This window comes from Bison bison, unplaced genomic scaffold (assembly GCF_000754665.1).
Source record: "Bison bison bison isolate TAMUID 2011002044 unplaced genomic scaffold, Bison_UMD1.0 scf7180017864035, whole genome shotgun sequence".
NCBI lineage: Eukaryota > Metazoa > Chordata > Mammalia > Artiodactyla > Bovidae > Bison > Bison bison.
In genome coordinates this window covers 727,043-747,242 of record NW_011494607.1, presented here as the reverse complement: position 1 = coordinate 747,242, position 20,200 = coordinate 727,043, and the positions used below count along the sequence as shown (strand labels likewise).

The 20,200-nt window shown below is 40.1% G+C and overlaps 1 protein-coding gene and 1 non-coding gene across 3 annotated transcripts in view; both read left to right on the top strand.

Annotated features, from left to right (window-relative positions):
• The window catches only part of TMEM200A (transmembrane protein 200A), an 86,391-nt gene that overhangs the window by 55,314 nt on the left and 10,877 nt on the right, over positions 1-20,200 (top strand). The window lies entirely within an intron of this gene.
• On the top strand, positions 16,569-16,640 carry TRNAS-GGA. Its single transcript has one exon. It is a non-coding gene; the product is annotated as a tRNA-Ser (tRNA).

Here is a 20,200-nt window from a genome sequence, read left to right as displayed (position 1 = left end):
TCAGAAACCCTTTAAACAACCTAGCTGATAGCAACCTATGAAGAAGAGAGGTAAGTGTTCATACAAGTAAAAACCTGAAGCTGTAACTTAAATTATTATCTCAAGATCACAGCTATTAACGACCAGAAATGTTTGGTCTTTCTGGATACACTTAGCCATAAAAACAATGTAGCATTGTGGTAAAATCACAAGCTTTAGTCAGATACATCCTTGTTGGTATCTTTCCTTTGGTCAATACCAACTGAGGCACAGTGGGCAATGTGCTTAATCTCTTTAGGTGAGAGAAAACTGAGCAACTACTGTTTGTTGTTGTTGTTATGTAGTTGCTAAGTTATGTCCGACTCTTTGCAACCCCATGGACTGCAGCATGCCAGGCTTCTGTGTCATTCCCTATCTCCTGGAGTTTGCTGAAACTCATGTCCATTGAGTCATGAGTTGTGGTGATGCCATCTAACCATCTCTTCCTCTATCTTCCCCTTCTCCTCCTGTCCTCAGTCTTGCCCAGCATCAAGGTCTTTTCCAATGAGTCAGCTCTTAGCATCAGGTGGCCAAAGTACTGGAGCTTCAGCTTCAGCATCAGTCCTTTCAATGAATTTTAAGGGTTGATTTCCTTTAGGATTGACTGGTTTGATCTCCTTGCAGTCTAAGGGACTCTGAAGCTATGACAAGCCTAGGCAATGTATTAAAAGGCAGAGACATCACTTTGCCAACAAAGATCCATATCGTCAAAGCTATGGTTTTTCCAGTAGTCATGTACGGATGTAAGAGTTGGACTATAAGGAAGGCTAAGTGCTGAAGAACTGATGCTTTTGAATTGTGGTGCTGGAGAACAGCAACTATTAGTCATGTGATATTATCACTTATCAGTTTGGCAAAGTATGAACTGGAGGCAGGAGGGGGGAAATCTTTGAAAAATCAGCTAATGAATTTCCTTTGGGTTTTGAAGCCAGTGTGTGTGTGTGTGTGTGTGTGTGTATTAGTTACTGTGTTGTGTCTGACTCTTTGTGACCCCATGGACTGTGGCCCACCAGGCTCTTCTGTCCATGGTATTCTCTGGGCAAGAATACCAGAGTGGTTTGCCATTTCCTTCTCCAGGGGATCTTCCCTTCCCAGGGATCGAACCTGAGTTTCCTGCATTGTAGGCCGATTCTTTACTGTCTGAAACACCAGGGAAGCCCAAGGATCAGGTATTAAATAAAAAGACATTTCCCAATGACACCAACCCTGTGTGTTTTAGTAAGTTATTTTTTAGTTCATCTGCCCCTCAGTTTCTCTGAGTATAACATTGGAATAACAGTAGTACCTATCTGTATCAGCCAGAATAGATCATGTACAATAACAAACAGTCCCCAAATCTCAATGATTTAAAATAACAAAATGTATTTCTCATTCATTCATGTCAGTTGTGGGTTGGCCAGTAGCTCTTTCACATCATCCTTATATGAGAACCTGGAGTGATTGACGTTTTTTATCTAGAAGGTTGTCAATCATCATGGCCAAGGGGGGAAGAGATCATAGCAAATCACACACTGCTTCTTAAAGGTTTTTGCCAGAAAAAGGCATATATCTCTCCACTTACATTGACAAACCATGGCAATTCATCTCTCTTGCCTGACATTATGGAGTTGGGACAATGAAATCCAACAATGGGCCAATAGGTCTGGAAAGAGAAGTGAACTATTGATGAACAGCCCTAATGATCACCACCTGGATTTATTAGGGTTGTCTGGAGGATTCATTTAGTGATGCAAATAATAAGGCTCATTCCTGATACCTTACAAGAACTAAATAAATGTTAGGGACTGTTCTGACGTACATTGATTACAAACTTTATTCATAATAATGACTTGAACTTTATTTTAGTGTCCCTTAAATAAAAAAATTTTTGAGCATTCTTTAGCATTGCTTTTCTTTGGGATTGGAATGAAACCTGACCTTTTCCAGTCCTGTGGCCACTGCTGAGTTTTCCAAATTTGCTGGCATATTGAGTGCAGCACTTTCATAGCATCATCTTCCAGGATTTGAAATAGCTCAATTGGATTTTCATCACCTCCACTACCCTTGTTCACAGTGATGCTTCCTAAGGCCCACTTGACTTCACATTCCAGGATGTCTGGCTCTAGGTGAGTGATCACACCATCGTGATTATCTGGGTCATGAAGATCTTTTTTGTACAGTTCTGTGTATTCTTGCCACCTCTTCTTAATATCTTCTGCTTCTGTTATGTCCCTACCATTTCTGTCCTTTATTGAGCCCATCTTTGCATGAAAATATTCCCTTGGTATCTCTAATTTTCTTGAAAAGATCTCTAGTCTTTCCCATTCTATTGTTTTCCTCCGTATGTTTGCATTGATCACTGAGGAAGGCTTTCCTATCTTTCCTTGCTATTCTTTGGAAATCTGCATTCAAATGGGTATATCTTTCCTTTTCTCTTTTGCTTTTTGCTTCCTTCTTTTCACAGCTATTTGTAAAGCCTCCTCAGACAGCCATTTTGCTTTTTTGCATTTCTTTTTCTTGGGGATGGTCTTGAGTCCTATCTCTCGTACAGTGTCACGAACCTCTGTCCATAGTTCTTCAGGCACTCTATCAGATCTAGTCCCTTAAATCTATTTTTCACTTCCACTGTATAGTCATAAGGGATTTGAATTAGGTCATATCTGAATGGTCTAGTGGTTTTCCCCACTTTCTTCAATTTAAGTCTGAATTTGGCAATAAGGAGTTCATGATCTGAGCCACAGTTAGCTCCCAGGCTTGTCTTTGCTGACTGTATAAAGCTTCTCCATCTTTGGCTGCAAAGAATATAATCAATCTGATTTCAGTGTTGACCATCTGGTGATGTCCATGTGTAGAGTCTTCTCTTGTGTTGTTGGAAAAGGGTGATTGCTATGACCAGTGTATTCTCTTGGCAGAACTCTATTAGCCTTTGCCCTTCTTCATTCTGTACTCCAAGGCCAAAGTTGCCTGTTACTCCAGGTGCTTCTTGACTTCCTACTTTTGCATTCCAGTCCCCTATAATGAAAAGGACATCTTTTTTGGGTGTTTTAGAAGGTCTTGTAGATCTTCATAGAACTGTTCAACTTTAGTTTCTTCAGCGTTACTGGTCGGGACATAGACTTGGATAAGGCAGAGGAACCAGAGATCAAATTGCCAACATCCACTGGATCATGGAAAAAGCAAGAGACTTCCAGAAAAACATCTATTTCTGGTTTATTGACTATGCCAAAGTCTTTGACTGTGTGGATCACAATAAACTGTGGAAAATTCTTCAAGAGATGGGAATACCAGACCACCTGACCTGCCTCTTGAGAAACCTGTATGCAGGTCAGGAAGCAACAGTTAGAACTAGACATGGAACCACAGACTGGTTCCAAGTAGGAAAAGGAGTACGTCAAGGCTGTATATTGTCACCCTGCTTATTTAACTTCTATGCAGAGTACATCATGAGAAACACTGGGCTGGAAGAAGCACAAGCTGGAATCAAGATTGCCGGGAGAAATATCAATAACCTCAGCTATGCAGATGACACCACCCTTATGGCAGAAAGTGAAGAACTAAAGAGCCTCTTGATGAAAGCGAAGGAGGAGAGTGAAAAGTTGGCTTAAAGCTCAACATTCAGAAAACTAAGATCATGGCATCTGGTCACATCACTTCATGGGAAATAGATGGGGAAACAGTGGAAACAGTGTCAGACTTTATTTTGGGGGGCTCCAAAATCACTACAGATGGTGATTGCAGCCATGAAATTAAAAGATGCTTACTCCTTTGAAAGAAAGTTATGACCAACCTAGACAGCATATTAAAAAGCAGAGACATTACTTTGTCAACAAAGGTCCGTCTAGTCAAGGCTATGGTTTTTCCAATGGTCATGTATGGATGTGAAAGTTGGACTATAAAGATAGCTGAGTGCTGAAGAATTGATGCTTTTGAATTGTGGTGTTGGAGAAGACTCTTGAAAGTCCCTTGGACTGCAAGGAGATCCAATCAGTCCATCCTAAAGGAAATCAGTCCTGGGTGTTCATTGGAAGGACCGATGCTGAAGCTGAAACTCCAATACTTTGGCCACCTGATGTGAAGAGCTGACTCATTTGAAAAGACCCTTACGCTGGAAAAGGTTGAAGGCAGGAGGAGAAGGGGATGACAGAGGATGAGATGGTTGGATGGCATCATCAATACAATGGACATGGGTTTGGGTGGACTCCAGGAGTTGGTGATGGACAGGGAGGCCTGGCGTGCTGCAGTTCATGGGATCACAAAGAGTCGGACATGACTGAGTGACTGAACTGAACTGAAATGAAAATTTTTAAATAAACCCTGTGTCTGGGAAAAAATAGAGCTGCATAAGGAAGCATTACACATTCCTTCATAACCTGGCATGAAGGAAATGCCTCAGTGTGCTGGACAAACTCAGCATCAGGCCTTGGATGACTTAGATGTTACAGTAGTCAGTTATTCTTTATGTCCAGTTGGGAAATTTATTATTTATAAACTGCTAAATAACAAATTTTAAATTATACATTTCATGTTATGGAGCCAACTTCATCATTTTCGAGTGTCCAACCCTGTTTCTGCACATTCCTTGTAAAGGTAATGTGTATTAAAATTGTGGATATATAAAGTTGAATGTAAAGCTGCAAAGCCTTGCTTATGGTTCAGGGGTTCTTCCAAGTTGAAGATAGGCAGGTCAGATCATAGTCAAATTCGTTTAGGCAAAAATAGGTCTTCTTAGGTTTTAGAGTCCTCCTTCATTTCCCTTTCTTCTTGGGGGGGACGTTTCTCTCTTTGGGTCATTGTGATGGATGGCTGATTGGCTACATTTTAGCACAAATGACTTTGTGCGTTAGTTGAGTCTTAAGTCTTAAATGCGTTGATCTGGCCTGTGAACTTCTCTACAGTGAAGACTCTGTCATCCTTGGGTGTGGGTCCCCAGTGCCCAGAAGCATCTGGAACTTGGTCTTCATTAACTGTGAGTGAAAAACAGAAGGACTGTACAACAAAGGTATTGTTCCCAATTAAAGCTATTTTGGGCATCAAGAGAGAACAAGGGGGCATTTTCTTAGTGCCGGGCCCCTGAAATCCTTTGCTAATTGTATTTATCCTTTCTCATTTCTTTTGTCCTCATGGCTGGTGGTGACCATTAGGGAAACAAAAGTGGGGTCTCTTGATCCTCCAGCACCGCTGGACACTGTTGCCTCAAGCCATATTTCTCTAATTACAACATTCCCTTCCCCGCTTCCTTCCACCCCTGAAAAAGCATCTGTTTTAGAAGAAATAGTCAGCAGTCCTCTGCCACTGTTTGATCTGTGTAAAGACTGGGTCTGTTAAGAAAATCCCTTCATCTCAGTGGCTCTCAAACTTCAGTAGCATCCGCATCACCTAGAGGGCTTGTGAAAACAGATTGCTGGGCCCATCCCCAGGGTTCCTGATGCAGTAGGTAGCACTAAGCCCATTAATCTGTATTTCTAACAAGCTCATGAGTTATACTAATGCTGCCCTATGTTGAGCACACTTCTCCATCTGAACTCTTCCAGGGCTCCTTCCCCAACCCGCCCCCAAATTTCCCAGTGCTAGTTTTTCTCCAGGTACTGGTTTTGCTTTTTCATATTGCTTTTGAACTACTGGAATGTTCCTGATTATTTCTCTTTCTGATATTTTATGTGTCTACCCAAATGTTGTTTTGATTGTTATGGATTATGAATTCTTACTCTTGTGAACTGTCTTATCCCAGAAGACTTTCTAGAGAGAGAAATCTGAGGGAGTTGCCTGCCCAGCTCATATGAAGGCTGTATTTGGTCAGTAAAGGGATGGTTTCCTTATAGCAAACATTTGGGCCCTTTAACTAATTATTTAAGAAATGTATCATTTTTGTTGTTGTTGTTATACTCCTGGTATCTAGCTTATTAGCTCATCGGCCTTTTAGAAATTATTAAAAAAAGAATCACTTCAGTATATTGGTGAAAGATAAAATTAATGTGTCTGCAATTTTGCACAAGGAGTTTTGTCATTTAGTTGACTGCTTCAAGCTTTAAATTCATGGTTGTAACTCTGAAGTTGAGCTTGGCATAACAACAGAGCAATTTGACTTTTAAGAATAAAGACACATGTGAGCCTAAAGAAATGAAAGTCCAGGGGCTTCCCTGGTGGCTCAGTGGTAAAGAATCCACCTGCCGATGCAGGAGACATGGGTTTGATCCCTGATCCAGGAAGATTCTATGTGATGCGGAGCAACTAAGCCCGTGTGCCATGACTATTGAGCCTGTTCTCTAGAGCCCAGGAGCCACAACTACTGACCCCACGTGCTGCAGCTACTGAAGCTGGCACTCCCTAGAGCCCTGAACAAGAGAAGCCACTGCAGTGAGAAGCCCTCACACTGCAGCTCGAGAGTAGCCCTGCTCGCCTCAACTAGAGAACAACCTGTGCAGCAGTGAAGACCCAGCACAGTCAAAGATAAATACGCAAATAAAATTCTCAGAAAAAAAGAAAGTCTAGATTTTGAGTGATCTTTGGTATGGGGAGGGAGGAGGGAGGAGGGTTTGGGATGGGGAACACATGTATACCTGTGGTGGATTCATTTCGATGTATGGCAAAACCATTACAATATTGTAAATTTAAAAAATAAAATTAAATTAAAAAAATGTTTGTTAATAAATTAGTAAACTACAAGTTACATTTAATGAGACCATAAAGTCAACTTTTTCCAGATGGCTTATCTGGGTATTTTCTTTATGTGTATCTTTTCTCTGTGTATATCTCTAGTTACAAGAGGGGCATTTGTATACCTCAGTTGGTAAATTAAGAACAGCTGTGTACATTTTGGTGTTCGTTCTCCAGTGGTGTATGTGTGTAGTATACAAAATATATTTTTGAATAAATGAGAGCTTACTACATTTTTCTTTTTATATTAATTAGCATATTTATTGAACATTTCTTCCTGTCATTAAATGACTTTTTACATTTTAAAAACTGACTACATAATTTATGTGAATGTATCCTAATTAGTAGATCAAATCATTGTGCTAATATAGTCAAAAGAAAAAAGAAAACCATGTTGCCAGATTACCCTCTGGAAAGAGAGAAAAAACTTTTGTATAAACATTACGCAAAAAACTTTTTGCTGATATTTCCTTGGTTTATACTTCTTATCTGATACTTTAGGTAAAAAGTGAAGTCTTTATATTGATTGGGTACTAAAATATTATCTATGAGTTTAGGGTAAATAGGAGTCAATTTTTTATATTCTTTTCAGTTTGGGAAATAGATAGTCCAATCTGTAGCAATAAAAAGATGAAATACCAAAAATTATGCCCCAAAGTAATGAGATACATAAGAAACTAAATAGATTGAGTGTTACCATCTGTTACTTTCTTTGGGGAATATTTGATCTTTATTTCATCTATGCATTGGGTGATATGGTATTTGTTTTTTGTTTTGAGAAACTTGATTACTTCTCACATACCATCTTGATAATTTTTATGTAACTAGTTCTTATAAAGGTTAGAAGCTGAGCTCATTTTGTCATCACAACACTTGGAAGTGATTGAGGGCATGCCACTGTGCCATTCAATTCAGAGATGCATATGATTTCATTCTTTAACATATTTTTTCTTTAAAGGATAAACTTTGTTCTTTCTTTAAAGAATATATTTTTCCTCACTACATTCTAAATTCATGATCATAAACTCTTCTTTCTCCCCTTTATCTCCTTGTTTTCTCTCAGCCTTTCCAATTAGACCTCCTTCCCCTAATTCTGTTGCTGTTAACAAGCAGTACATTTGAAGGAGGAATCACACGATTTCAAGCTAAACAGCTCTGGACTTGAAATCTTGCTTTTCTACTTCTTCACTGTGTGCTGTTGAGCAAATTACCCTCTCTGAGCCTCAGTGAAATGGTACAGTTTTTCCTCCCTCACAGACTTTTTCTGAAGATTAAATATGATGATATGTATAAAGTTCCTAAAAAAACTCAGTAAACACTAATACCTTTCTCATCTTAAATTTTTTATTCTTTGTTCTCAAGTTGCGTCCTTTCCCCCAGAGTCTCCAGATGACTCATTTGAACCTCTTGGCAGATCTCTTGGAAAAGATTCAGGATAAACCTTTTCCCCTTCTTTCTGGGATTCATCAGTATTAAAAAGTCACCATTTAACTAACATTTACTTTGATCTCAGTAAGTCCATAGAGTTTAGTTTAGTCAACTTTATTCCATTTAAGTCTGAATGAATCCTAAAATGAGTTTTTAAGCAGGACATAGTCCTCAAGTCTTTTATAAGAAGGAATTACTATCTGAGATCACAGGTCAAGCAAGGAGCTATAATGGTGACTAGTGTCTCCAACAAGCAAGGCTTAAGTATGTTACCACTGAATTCTGTGTTCTGCTTTGGAATTGCTGACAGAAAGTGATACTTTTTGGGTCTAAACTTCCAGCCAGTCTGAATTTGCACAAGTGCACTTGTGGCTTATCTTCCTTCTGTTTCCTCTGTTGGGAATTCCTCTGCCTGTCTGCTTTTGCTCTTCCCTTCTTTTAAGACAGCTTGAGGGTCATCTTCTTTATGAAATCTCTCCTACTCATTCCTTCTCCTCCCCAACTCCAAGGTCATTATCTCCTTTTGACCCCTTGAATACTCACATCATCGTGCCAAGAACATTTTTCAGTACTTGCTTGTCCTCCTGCTCCAGGCGCTCAGCCCGATAAGAGCACAGAGGATGTCAGATTTACTTTGAAGCTCTGGACAGAATCTGTGTTCAATTGGAAGAATTAGGAATGTTATTTGATTTACTTAATTACTTGATTTCATTATCTTACACAGATTTTAAGAAGAAATGATGAAAAGTCCTCTTCATCATTCAAAAAGTAATAAAACAAAATAATCCAGACACCCTATAAATACATGGTTTAAAGCAAAGGACACTAAATCCTGAATAAGCTGGGTGATCAATTCTCTACACTGTTTTTGTTTTAAAGATACAACCAGTTCTTCAGGAAGTGATGTCATGGCTACAGAAGTTGTATAGTCAGAACTGGAGTTGGAGATCCTACAAAACAGTTGTTGTTGTTTAGTTACTAAATTGTGTTCAATTCTTTGTGATCCCATGGACGCTAGCCCTCCAGGCTCCTCTGTCCATATTTCCCAGGCAGGAATACTGGAATGGGTTGCCATGTACATCTTCCCAACCCAGGGATCAAAACTTACATATAAATTACATGTGTTCTTGGACTCTTTGTTCATTGGTATGATGGGGATATTGATAACAGCTTTTCACAGTTATTGAGAATTTAAGGAGACAATATGAGAATAAGCCAACCTATGTCTGGTTAAACTTGAAGAAGCTATAAATAAAATCTGTGGTATAAGCATGAAACTATAGAAAAAAAAAATATATATATATACTCAGTACACAAATGAAAATTTACCACTATAACCCTACTAGTATTTGATTTTGATGAAAAAAATCAAGATTGAAAGCATTTTATTCATTTATCTGGAGGAAAATTCCTTTACAATGTTATGTTGGCTTCTGTGAACAACAAGGCGAATTGGTCATAATTATATATATGGGTCCCCTCCCTCTGGAGCCTCCCTCCCTTGAAGACATTTTAAAACTCAGATTGAAGTCAAGTGAACTGATCAAAAAGCCCAACCTTGGCATAAACTCATCTTAAATAAGCCCCAAGGATGTTAATGCCTTGAAGAAAAGTTAAATGTAAATATTAATAAACTAGTTACTCAGTCATGTCTGAATCTTTGAGACTCTGTGGACTGTAGCCCACCAGTCTGTTCCATTCATGGGATTCTCCAGGCAAGAATACTAGAGTAGGAAGCCATTCCCTTCTCCCAGGGTTCTTCCCGATCCAGGGATAGAACTTGAGTCTCTTGCATTGCAGGCAGATTCTTTACCATCTGAGACATTAGATTAAGCGTGGAAAAGGCACATATGAGGTAACCTTTGAGTGCATGGATGGTTTCCACATAGCTCCTGCCATAAGGACCTGCCAAGTTGGACCCATGCACTGGGATAATTCATGGGTCTCTGTAGACATAAGCTGTGCTGCATATGAAGGATGAAATGGTAAATTGAGGGGACAGAAGAGAGAGTTCATTGCAGAGTTTGAAAATTAAATAAAGTTTAGTCTTGCTCCATCATCTTTAGGAGAAGATGAATGTAACTCAGGTTAAGTGGAAGACCCCTTTCCGGACCCCCAGCCCAGTTTCCCTCTCATAATGAAGCTAAAGATCTCCATCCAGCCTTGGTGGCTGTATGCTTTATGAGAATAATAATTTTGAAGTTTCAGAGTGCTTCTCCGTAAGAAGCTCATTTGCATAACTGAGTCAAAACTAGAGGTCAGAGTAACTGAAGGCTGTGAGCAAGGACTGGGCTTTGGGCAAAGGAAGCAAACCACACCACCTCCAAAAGCCAGAAGGGAGTTGTGTGAATAAGTTAGGATAACCCAGGCACAGAGATAGCTGATCAATCCTGATAAAATATTTTCTTTACAGTACACAACATTATCCTTGAGAATATTCTAGATTATAAATTTCTTCAAGACAGACACCAATTCTTAATTCATCCTTTATATTGCCTTGTATCCAGTAAATGCAGGTGTTGCCAGAAAAGGTAGAATTGTTTTCTGTGTTTCAAGATTGTGATGTACTGTAAGTAAAGCTTTCGTTCCTGAATTTCTGGTTTAGTCGAGTTAGTGATTTTAGCCATTTTCTACTTTTTCAAGCTCTGCATTTTGGCCTCAAAGGTTATATTACACCTGCTTTTAAATTAGCAAGTCCACTGAATTACCCAAAGATCTAGCAGGTCTACCTTTTACTCTGTTTTCCAAGTTTCAGGATCTTTTTTGTTGTTGTTGGTCTATATTTAATTAGAGTCCCACAATGGAAATGAAATAAAAGTAATGCATGCTTCAAGCAGAGGTGAATAATTAGATATGCAGAAAGTGAGTGTTCTGTTTCATATTCTCCACAATCCCACTCTTCAAGCATAAACCTTGTTAACGGTGATGCTGCTTCCCACATCACTTCAGTGCATATCCAAACACATATCTGTATGTTTGATGTAAATAGGACCTTACTCTTACAGTTGTTATAAAATCTCAAAAATATGATGTGAATGTTTTTCCTTATTGGTCCATGTTAATCATTTTGAATATCTGAATAATACTCTATTCTACAGATGCAGCACAGTCCTCTGTTGATGAGTCTTAAGTTGTTTCCAAGCATTTTCTATTATCGTGGCACTGAATGCATGATTTTCTATGTACTTCTACAAGTCTTTCTAAAGGATGTCTTCTTAGAAGTGAAATGGGGGCATCACAAAGAAAATGAACATTTAAACTTTGGAAAGTCATTCTCATATTAACCTCAAAAAAATACCAATTTGTCCTCTCATGCCAGCTTGTTAGAGTTTGTTTTCTTGCACCTCACCAGTAAGGGGCATAATTAATCCCGCTTTTTTTTCCCCCCTGTTTATCAATTAGCTACTTTACTTCTGAAGTAGCTTTTGTTTGCATTTCTTTACTTACTATTGAGTTGCCCCCCCTTTTTTATTGGAGTACAATTGCTTTACAGTGTTGTGTTAGTTTCTGCTGTACAATAAAGTGAATCAGTGTAAAATATATCTGCTCCCCTTTGAGCCTCCCACCCATCCCCACCATCCCATCCTCTAGGTCATCACAGAGCACTGAGCTGAGCTCCCTGTGCTCTACAGCCACTTTCTGCTTGCTATCTATTTGACACGTAGCAGTGTAATATACCGGAGAAGGCAATGACATCCCACTCCAGTACTCTTGCCTGGAAAATCCCATGGACGGAGGAGCCTGGAAGGCTGCAGTCCATGGAGTTGCTGAGGGTTGGACACGACTGAGCAACTTCCCTTTCACTTTTCACTTTCGTGCATTGGAGAAGGAAATGGCAACCCACTCCAGTATTCTTGCCTGGAGAATCCCAGGGACGGGGGAGCCTGGTGGGCTGCCGTCTATGGGGTCACACAGAGTCGGACACAACTGAAGCGACTTAGCAGCAGCAGTGTAATATACATCTCAATCCTACTCTCCCAGTTCCACTGTCCTACTGCCCTTTTCAGTTGTTAACTGGACTTTTGAATTTTTTCTTCTGTGAATTGACTATGAATGTCTTTTGTCCATTTTTCTCTTGAATTTCTATCTCTCACAGGAAACTACCAATGAAGCAAACCATTCTAAAGTATAACAGATAGTTGAAGCTAAAAATATTTCAGGCGTGATCCCAATATGCCCTGCCCCTGTAGAAAATCATAATGCACATGTATAATGTTTTTAGAAACACGGTGTTATGCCCCGTTGATTTTAGGTTAGGTCTCTCTTGAATCATTTTTACTGCTAAGCATTCTTTCCAGTCTTTTTCATATTCCTGACATTTCATGTAGTCTATCATTATTCTCAGTTTTCCCTTTTTAGCTAATCTGTTTAGAGCCAGGATTTGTGGAAGATTCAGTCATCCCAGCAACCCTCAGAGGACAAGTCTAGTCCTTATATGAATGTTTTTTTAAAAGAGGTGAAAAAAAGTAAGGACTTTAAGGAAATATACGGGAGTTGTTTATGCCTTCAGATAGTTAATGTTTGCAATAATAATCCATAGTTTTCTCCCCCAGTACATTTCTCATCCTCCACTTTCCCACCTTTCTCTCTTCCTTCTTTTCTGCCTTTTGCCCATTTTCTCTGTCTCTCTTCTCCAGCACCAGCTCTGAATCCATTAATTTTTGGCTCCTAGAATTCTAGATAGAAACTCAGTAAAATAGGTATCTACTGGTAATTCTTCAATGGTGAAACAGTGGTTGTTCCCATTCAGTAGACCAGAGAGAGGCAAGGATGTCACTTATCCTGTTGTTTACTTGTTTGCCTTTGTGCTCTGGGTGGTAGGGGATATAGATAGGTAATAGCAATTGTAAGTTTAAACTTGGGCTTCCCTAGTGGCTCAGATGGTAAAGAGCCCACCTGCAGTGCAGGAGACCTGGGTTTGATCCCTGGGTTGGGAAGACTCTTGGAGAAGGGAATGGTTACACCCTCCAGTATTCTTGCCTAGAGAATTCTATGGACAGAGGAGCCTGGTGGGCTACAGTCCATGGGGTTGCATAGAGTCAGACATGACTGAGTGGAGATTTAAACTTGGGAAAAGGAAAGCTAAACTATATCTGGATGATATAATTATATTTCTAGAACACCTAAGAGAATGAACTGGAAAGTTTTTTCTTTTTTATTACTAAGTGAGCAAGTTCAGTAGAAGTAGCTTAGTTCAAAACTAATGTATAAAAATCAGTAGGCTTCCTACATCCAAACAGCTACCTGAAGATAGAAATGATACTGACAGAAAACATACCAGTGTGCAACAGAAATCCAGTGACAAAATACCCAAGGAATAATAAGTAACAAAAAATAAGAAAGATCAATGTTTAAAAAAAACTATGACATAAAACTTTTTAGATAAAATGTTGCAGTGGTATAACAAAGCCAAGTTTCCTTTGGCATGATCCCATAAACATACTAACCAGATTTTTAAAAACCAAATTTGTAAGTTCATAGGCAACATAAAATATGTAACAATAGACAAGAAACTTTTGGCTAAACAGAATGAGAATGGGCTAATCTTATCAGATATTCAAATATATACTTTAATACAAATGCTAATTAAATCAGTTTGGTTCTGGCAAATTAATAGACCAATCAATGGAACGAAATGGTAAGTCTTAATTTTGACCCATATGCACATGAGATTTGGTATATAGTACAAATATATGAAATTAATATGTGATGGAAGTAGCATTTTAAACCAAGGAAGGAGAGATTGGTTACCTGTTCAACAAAGTAGATCTTTATCTCAGTTCTTACACAAAAAGAAATTCCAGATACATTAGAAAATTAAAATGGAAGAGAATTGGAACATAGAATTATTGAAAGAAAACATGGGAAAATTTTAAAATATGATCTAATCTTGAAGATCTTTCTAATGATCATATGAGGGGCCTTGACCTGCCACGGCTTGAAGTGGAGCTTAGCTTTCCAGGCAGAGACTGGGTCATGTTGGAGAGAGCACCAGATCCTAGCCACTAGACCAGTGGTCAGTGACAAGGGCCCTGGCCCTTCAGAAAAGAATTTCCACAAGGGAGGAAAGTAGTGAAGCAGGTATTTACTAGGAGGAAAAGAGAGGATAGTACCTGTGGATAGTCACACAGGACACAGGTGAACTCGCACACACAGAGAGGGAGAGACGTGCCCTTGTGGTAGTTTAAATCACTTATATGGGACATTCCTTCTGACTTTTCTTTGGCCAGTCATTTTGGTTTGCCTGGTTCACAGCCTATATCTGGGCTTCCTTGGTGGCTCAGTTGATAAAGAATCCCCCTGCAGTGCGGGAGACCGGGGTTCAATCCCTGGGTTGGGAAGATCCCCTGGAGGAGGGCAGGCAACCCACTCCAGTATTCTTGCCTGGAGGATCCCCATGGGCAGAGGAGCCTGGCGGGCTGCAGTCCATGGGGTCACAGAGTCAGAGAGGACTGAGTGACTGAGCACAGCACAGCCCTGTCCATATTTGGTAGATCTCAGGATCCTCCCTTGTGTGTGCGTGCATCTCTTGACATCACACCCGTTTGACCAACAAGGAACCTTTCTGCATGTGTGGTCAGGGAGGTCTTCTGACTTGAGAATGAGAACTATGTGGTCTGGGCAAAGCCCCGCCACCTCCCTTAATTGTCCTGCTATTCTCTCCTTGGAGTTTCCTCCACAGGGAATGAATCTCCAATTGCTTTACCCTGGGGTGGGGCGGCATCTACCTCCTGCCTCAAGGCCATCAATCAACATACTGATATTTTCTGTTTGCTTAAAGATACAATCAAAAAAAGTAAAAAATATAAATTAACTATGGTTGCCAGCATATCACTACCAGAGCTGATTTCTTTGGCATATAAACAGCTTGTATAAATCAATTCTAAAAAACCAAATGAGAAAAAATTCTCCCCCTTCTATGGAAAGTAGTATGAGAAATCCAACACTGGGCTTACCTCTGGGAAGGGGAACTAGAGAAACCATGAGTGGGAGAGATTTCCTCTTTGTACTGTGGGGTTTTTATAATACCTTGAGCACAAGTAGTTCCCAAATAAAGATGAGAGAAAGACAGATTGGGCACCGAGTACTTTTTGAAGCTGGAAGTTTCAAAATCTGTTTTCCCCAATTCCCCCTGCTGCCTGCCACCAACCTGTACAAGTAGGAGAAGAAGGGGAAGAAAACAAAAATAGAAATAGTTACATGCATTTCCACTGCCTTCTGTTTTTTTTTTTTTTTCTTTAAATACATTTACCATTAGCAGAGGCTTCCCTGATGGCTCAGATGGTAAAGAATCTGCCCACAATGTGGGAGATGTGGGTTTGATCCCTGGATTGGAAAGATCCCCTGGAGAAGGGAACGGCAATCCACTCCAGTATTCTTGCCTGGAGAATCCCACGCACAGAAGAGCCTGGCGGGCTACACAGTCCATGGGGCCACAAAGAGTCAGACACAACTGAGCAACGGACACACACACACCATTAGCAGCTTTTCTCTAAAGGACCTATGGAAAATGTCTTGCTCTACTCACCGCAGGGTAGGCCAATAAATCTGAGACAAGGTATTGAGACAAAAGGACTTTATTTGGGAGCCGGATGACAGAGAAGATGGCAGGCTAGAGCCTCAAAATAAGCACTTGTCAAGGCCTGGATGGTTCTTTTAGGGATCAGAGAGGAGACAGGAGGTGAGGAAACAAACAAAAAAACATTTACTTCTTACAGATAACTTCTAGAGCAGCAAACTTCAGGCAGGGGGATGTGTTAGTTTCACTTCCATACAATCCTTCACTGCTGGGCAGGGTCAGGCTATCTCCTTGAGGCAGGCCATGATGTATACCTACAAAAACAAAAGTGGCTAGATTAGGGATCCAGTCCCTAATCTAAATTAGGATTACAGAAGCAAATTCAGTATGAATTCAAAATTAACCCTTCCTGATTACATATCCTCTAAATGCTGAAGGACTTTTGTATTTCCAAGCTTAATAGATTGCTTTGTGTGTGTGTGTGAGTCAAGAGGAGTTTGATCTTGCCATCCCTCACAAGGCCTCTCTTCATACCACTTTTTATCTTGCCTGAAAGGCATTCTTGCTCAGATTTTACTTACGGGAAAAATAAGTAAGTTCTCTAGAGGGAATGATGGACTTTGAACTATTTCCTAGTGTTTTTCTAGGATTTTAAAAATGCTACATAGCTTAGAGCTACTGAAATTTGATGTATTATCTTGTTACTGAGGATTAAAAAGATGACATGTGTGTGTCCGACTCTGTGCCCCCATACACTGTAGCCTTCCAGGCTCCTCTGTCGATGGGATTCTCCAGGCAAGAATACTGGAGTGGGTTGCCGTACCCTCCTCCACGGGATCCTCCCAACCCAGGGATCAAACCCGCGTCTCTTTTGTCTCCTGCATTGGCAGGTGGATTCTTTACCACTAGTGCCACCTGGGAAGCCTGAAAGATGACATGGCTCACCTCTAATTTAAATGGTGTTTTTGCTTCCCTGGTGGCTCAGAGGTTAAAGTGTCTGCCTGGAATGCAGGAGACCTAGGTTCGATCCCTGGGTTGGGAAGATCCCCTGGAGAATGAAATGGCAACCCACTCCAGTACTCTTGCCTGGAGAATCCCATGGCGGGAGGAGCCTGATAGGCTACAGTCCCTGGGGTCACAAAGAGTAGGACACAACTGAGTGACTTCACTTTCACTTTCCTCTAGTGAGAGATGTTCCTTCTTTACAGTAGAGAAGAAGGTAAGACCTTTTGCCTTATTAATGGTATTGGCACAGCTGTGTCACACGCAAAGCTGATAGATGTATCAAGACACTGGCTTCAAAGTGGAGCAGCTGAAATTGAAACTTCCTAGTGCACTCTAGCTTTCCCCCTCATCTTATAGGAATATCAGCCTGTGTTTGGATTTTCCAGGCATTTAAAATAACTGGAAAGGACATTACTACTACTTAGAGTCTCACTTTCCAAAACCATCTTAGAAAACATGGTCATGCTACCTGTAAGTGAAATTACCAGATATGTTCTCCTGCAGAGGAGGAATCCATATAAAAGGTCCAGTTTGTGATTTAGATACTTCAGCTCTTTTTCCAGGAGTATCTCAGCTAATTTCGTGCACCTTAGTAAGTTTGTGATTTCTTTAGCTTCTTTATACCAATTCCAAGTCCACATCCTGCCAGGAAATGCAGTGAACATGGGTCATTACAGTCCTTACAAAAACTTTTTCAGATTTGAAGAACTGGGGTCCAGGGTGAGAAGTATATTTCTACTTTGGGGAAAATAAGTTCTGATATCTTCTGTTCCTGCAGAAAATGTCTCCCACTGTCTCTCCGCGGGGTTTTACCTAACAGCTCATTATGGAGCTGTTATTTGGCCTCCTGAAGACTTTTGTGTTCTGTGGGCTTCCTGGATTGTAGCTCTTGGAGAAAATTGTTCCATGTCATTGTTGCACAGCTCATGATTGGTTTAGGCCCATATTTTATAGTTTGTCAGGCCGGCAGGTTATGGAAGCATCAGTAACAAAGAATATATATAGATTTCCAAGTGCATTCTACATTCTTAGCATTTTCTGTATGTTTAGAAGGTACTTGACCATAAAGTGACATTTTTTCTGGGTATCGTGTTGATAATTATAAAAAATTCTGTATATCCCCTTAGTTCCAGCATTCATGTGGAAGTTGAACTATACTAAGTATAAGAATTGATACTTTTGAACTGTGGTGCTGGAGAAGACTCTTGAGAGTCCCTTGGACTGCAAGGAGATCCAACTAGTCCATTCTAAAGGAGATCAGTCCTGGGTGCTCTTTGGAAGGAATGATGCTCAAGCTGAAACTCCAGTACTTTGGCTACCTCATGCGAATAATTGACTCATTGGAAAAGATTCTGATGCTGGGAGGGATTGGGGGCAGGAGGAGAAGGGGACAACAGAGGATGAGATGGCTGGATGGCATCACTGACTCGATGGACGTGAGTTTGGGTACACTCCGGGAGTTGGTGATGGACAGGGAGGCCTGGTGTGCTGCGGTTCATGGGGTTGCAAAGAGTCGGACACAACTGAGTGACTGAACTGAACTGAACTGAAGTATAAAGAAACCATTCTCTCCAGGGCAGACCAGCAAAGGTCTTCAGAATGTACATAAAATCATAGCTTAAATTTGTCACAAAATTCACATTTCTTGAATTTTCGCTTTCTATCAATGTCTTCCCTAGTTCTCATATTCCCAACCCATATTCTTCATTTTCAGTCTGTTTTATGTTCAGGTGTCCCAGTGGGAACAGAATGGTGCTTGCAGAATTGATCAGATTACTCAGGCGTTTGATTTAATTGTGTCATTAAAATAAGTAAAAATATCAGATGAACTGGTTTGGGTTTGTCTACTTTGTTTTTATTATTGCTAATATTATTTTTTGACACAGATGTATCTAAATCTCAACAAATAGAATGAATTGAAAAAGGAAATCATGCTTTATTCTTTTGGTAGTATATTTCCCACCTGTCTCTCTCTTATATACACTCAACTCTTCTTGCAACTACCACATTTTTAATGCTTCTAGCACTAAAATACACAGATTCCACTCAGATAGTTTTTGACTGTAAATCCCGGAACAAACTTGCAGTCATAATTTCCTTCCCCTATGCAGTGACCCATCACTGATTATTTAACTCAATATATTAAAATATGTTTTTAGTTTGCCTACCTGAGCAATGAAAGGGTTAATAATATTGAACAACGAATTAATAATAATAGCTACTGTTCATTGAGAAGTTATTTTAACCAACACTATAGTGGACAGTTTATATATATATATATATATACACACACACACACACACACACATATGCTATGCTGAGTCACTTCAGTCGTGTCCAACTCTGTACGACCCCATAGACGGCAGCCCACCAGGCTCCCCCGTCCCCGGGATTCTCCAGGCAAGAACACGGGAGTGGGTTGCCATTTCCTTCTACAATGCATGAAAGTGAAAAGTGAAAGTTAAGTCGCTCAGCCGTGTCCGACTCTTAGCGACCCCATGGACTGCAGCCTGCCAGGCTCCTCCGTCCATGGGAATTCTCCAGGCAAGAATACTAGAGTGGGTTGCCATGCCCTCCTCCAGGGGATCTTCCCAACCCAGGGATCGAACCCAGGTCTCCTGCATTGCAGACAGATTTTTTACCATATGAGCCACCAGGGAAGCCTTTTCATGTATAAGTGTGTGTGTGTGTGTGTGTATGTATAAAACTTAGCTTTATCCCTAAGAAGATCTTAAAGTCAGACACAGATGCTGACCGTAGCTCCCAGACACTGAACTGTATTATTTCCTCTGCCTATTAACAACCTTATCGGTATTATCCTCATTTTACAGGCAAGGAAACTGAGGTTGCAAGAAGATGAACCAGTTTTTCAAGGATAGTTGTTAAGTGATATGCAGGGATTCAAGTTCCCTCGGGTCTTCTGCCACCAGTGTACTGTATCCTCTCTATTCAGGACAGGTTTTGTCATTTTATACATGGAGGAACCAATGTAACAAAAATTTAAAACAACATGTCCAAAATTGCATGGCTATCAAGTGATGAAGCAAGGATGTAAAGTCTTGTCTTTCTGATTTCAAGGTCCACGTGCGAAACCATTATGCTACACATTAAAAAATGATTTCTATTCTATCCTTATTTTTTAAACTTTAATATGATTGAGCTATCAGTCACCCATAGGCATTTTCTCTTTCAACTCTGGGAAGTATGTAGATTAGAAATACTCTTCTAAAAAAGTTTCAAATGTCTCTACAGGGAAGAAAGTCCTAAAACTGTTCTAGCTTGAACAGAAAATATTTCCATCTGTCACATTTGTGGATACCACATGGGGTTTTTATATAATGCTTTTGTTTGGTCCTGAAAGCATAGATTAATTTTTACTTCCCTTTGGCAGATAGCCGTACCGTCTGGCAACTTGTTAAACCTTGAGATAAGAATAAAAATTCAAACAAAAAAGTAAGGCGATATCAAGTATATTTAAAATAATAGGCAGACTTCAGCTGAGAAGATGAAGAAAACCCATGGAGCAAGGACCCTTGTGAAACAGTGAGAAATAATGATGATTTTGAATCTGTGTGGCAAACTTCTACTGATGCCCCA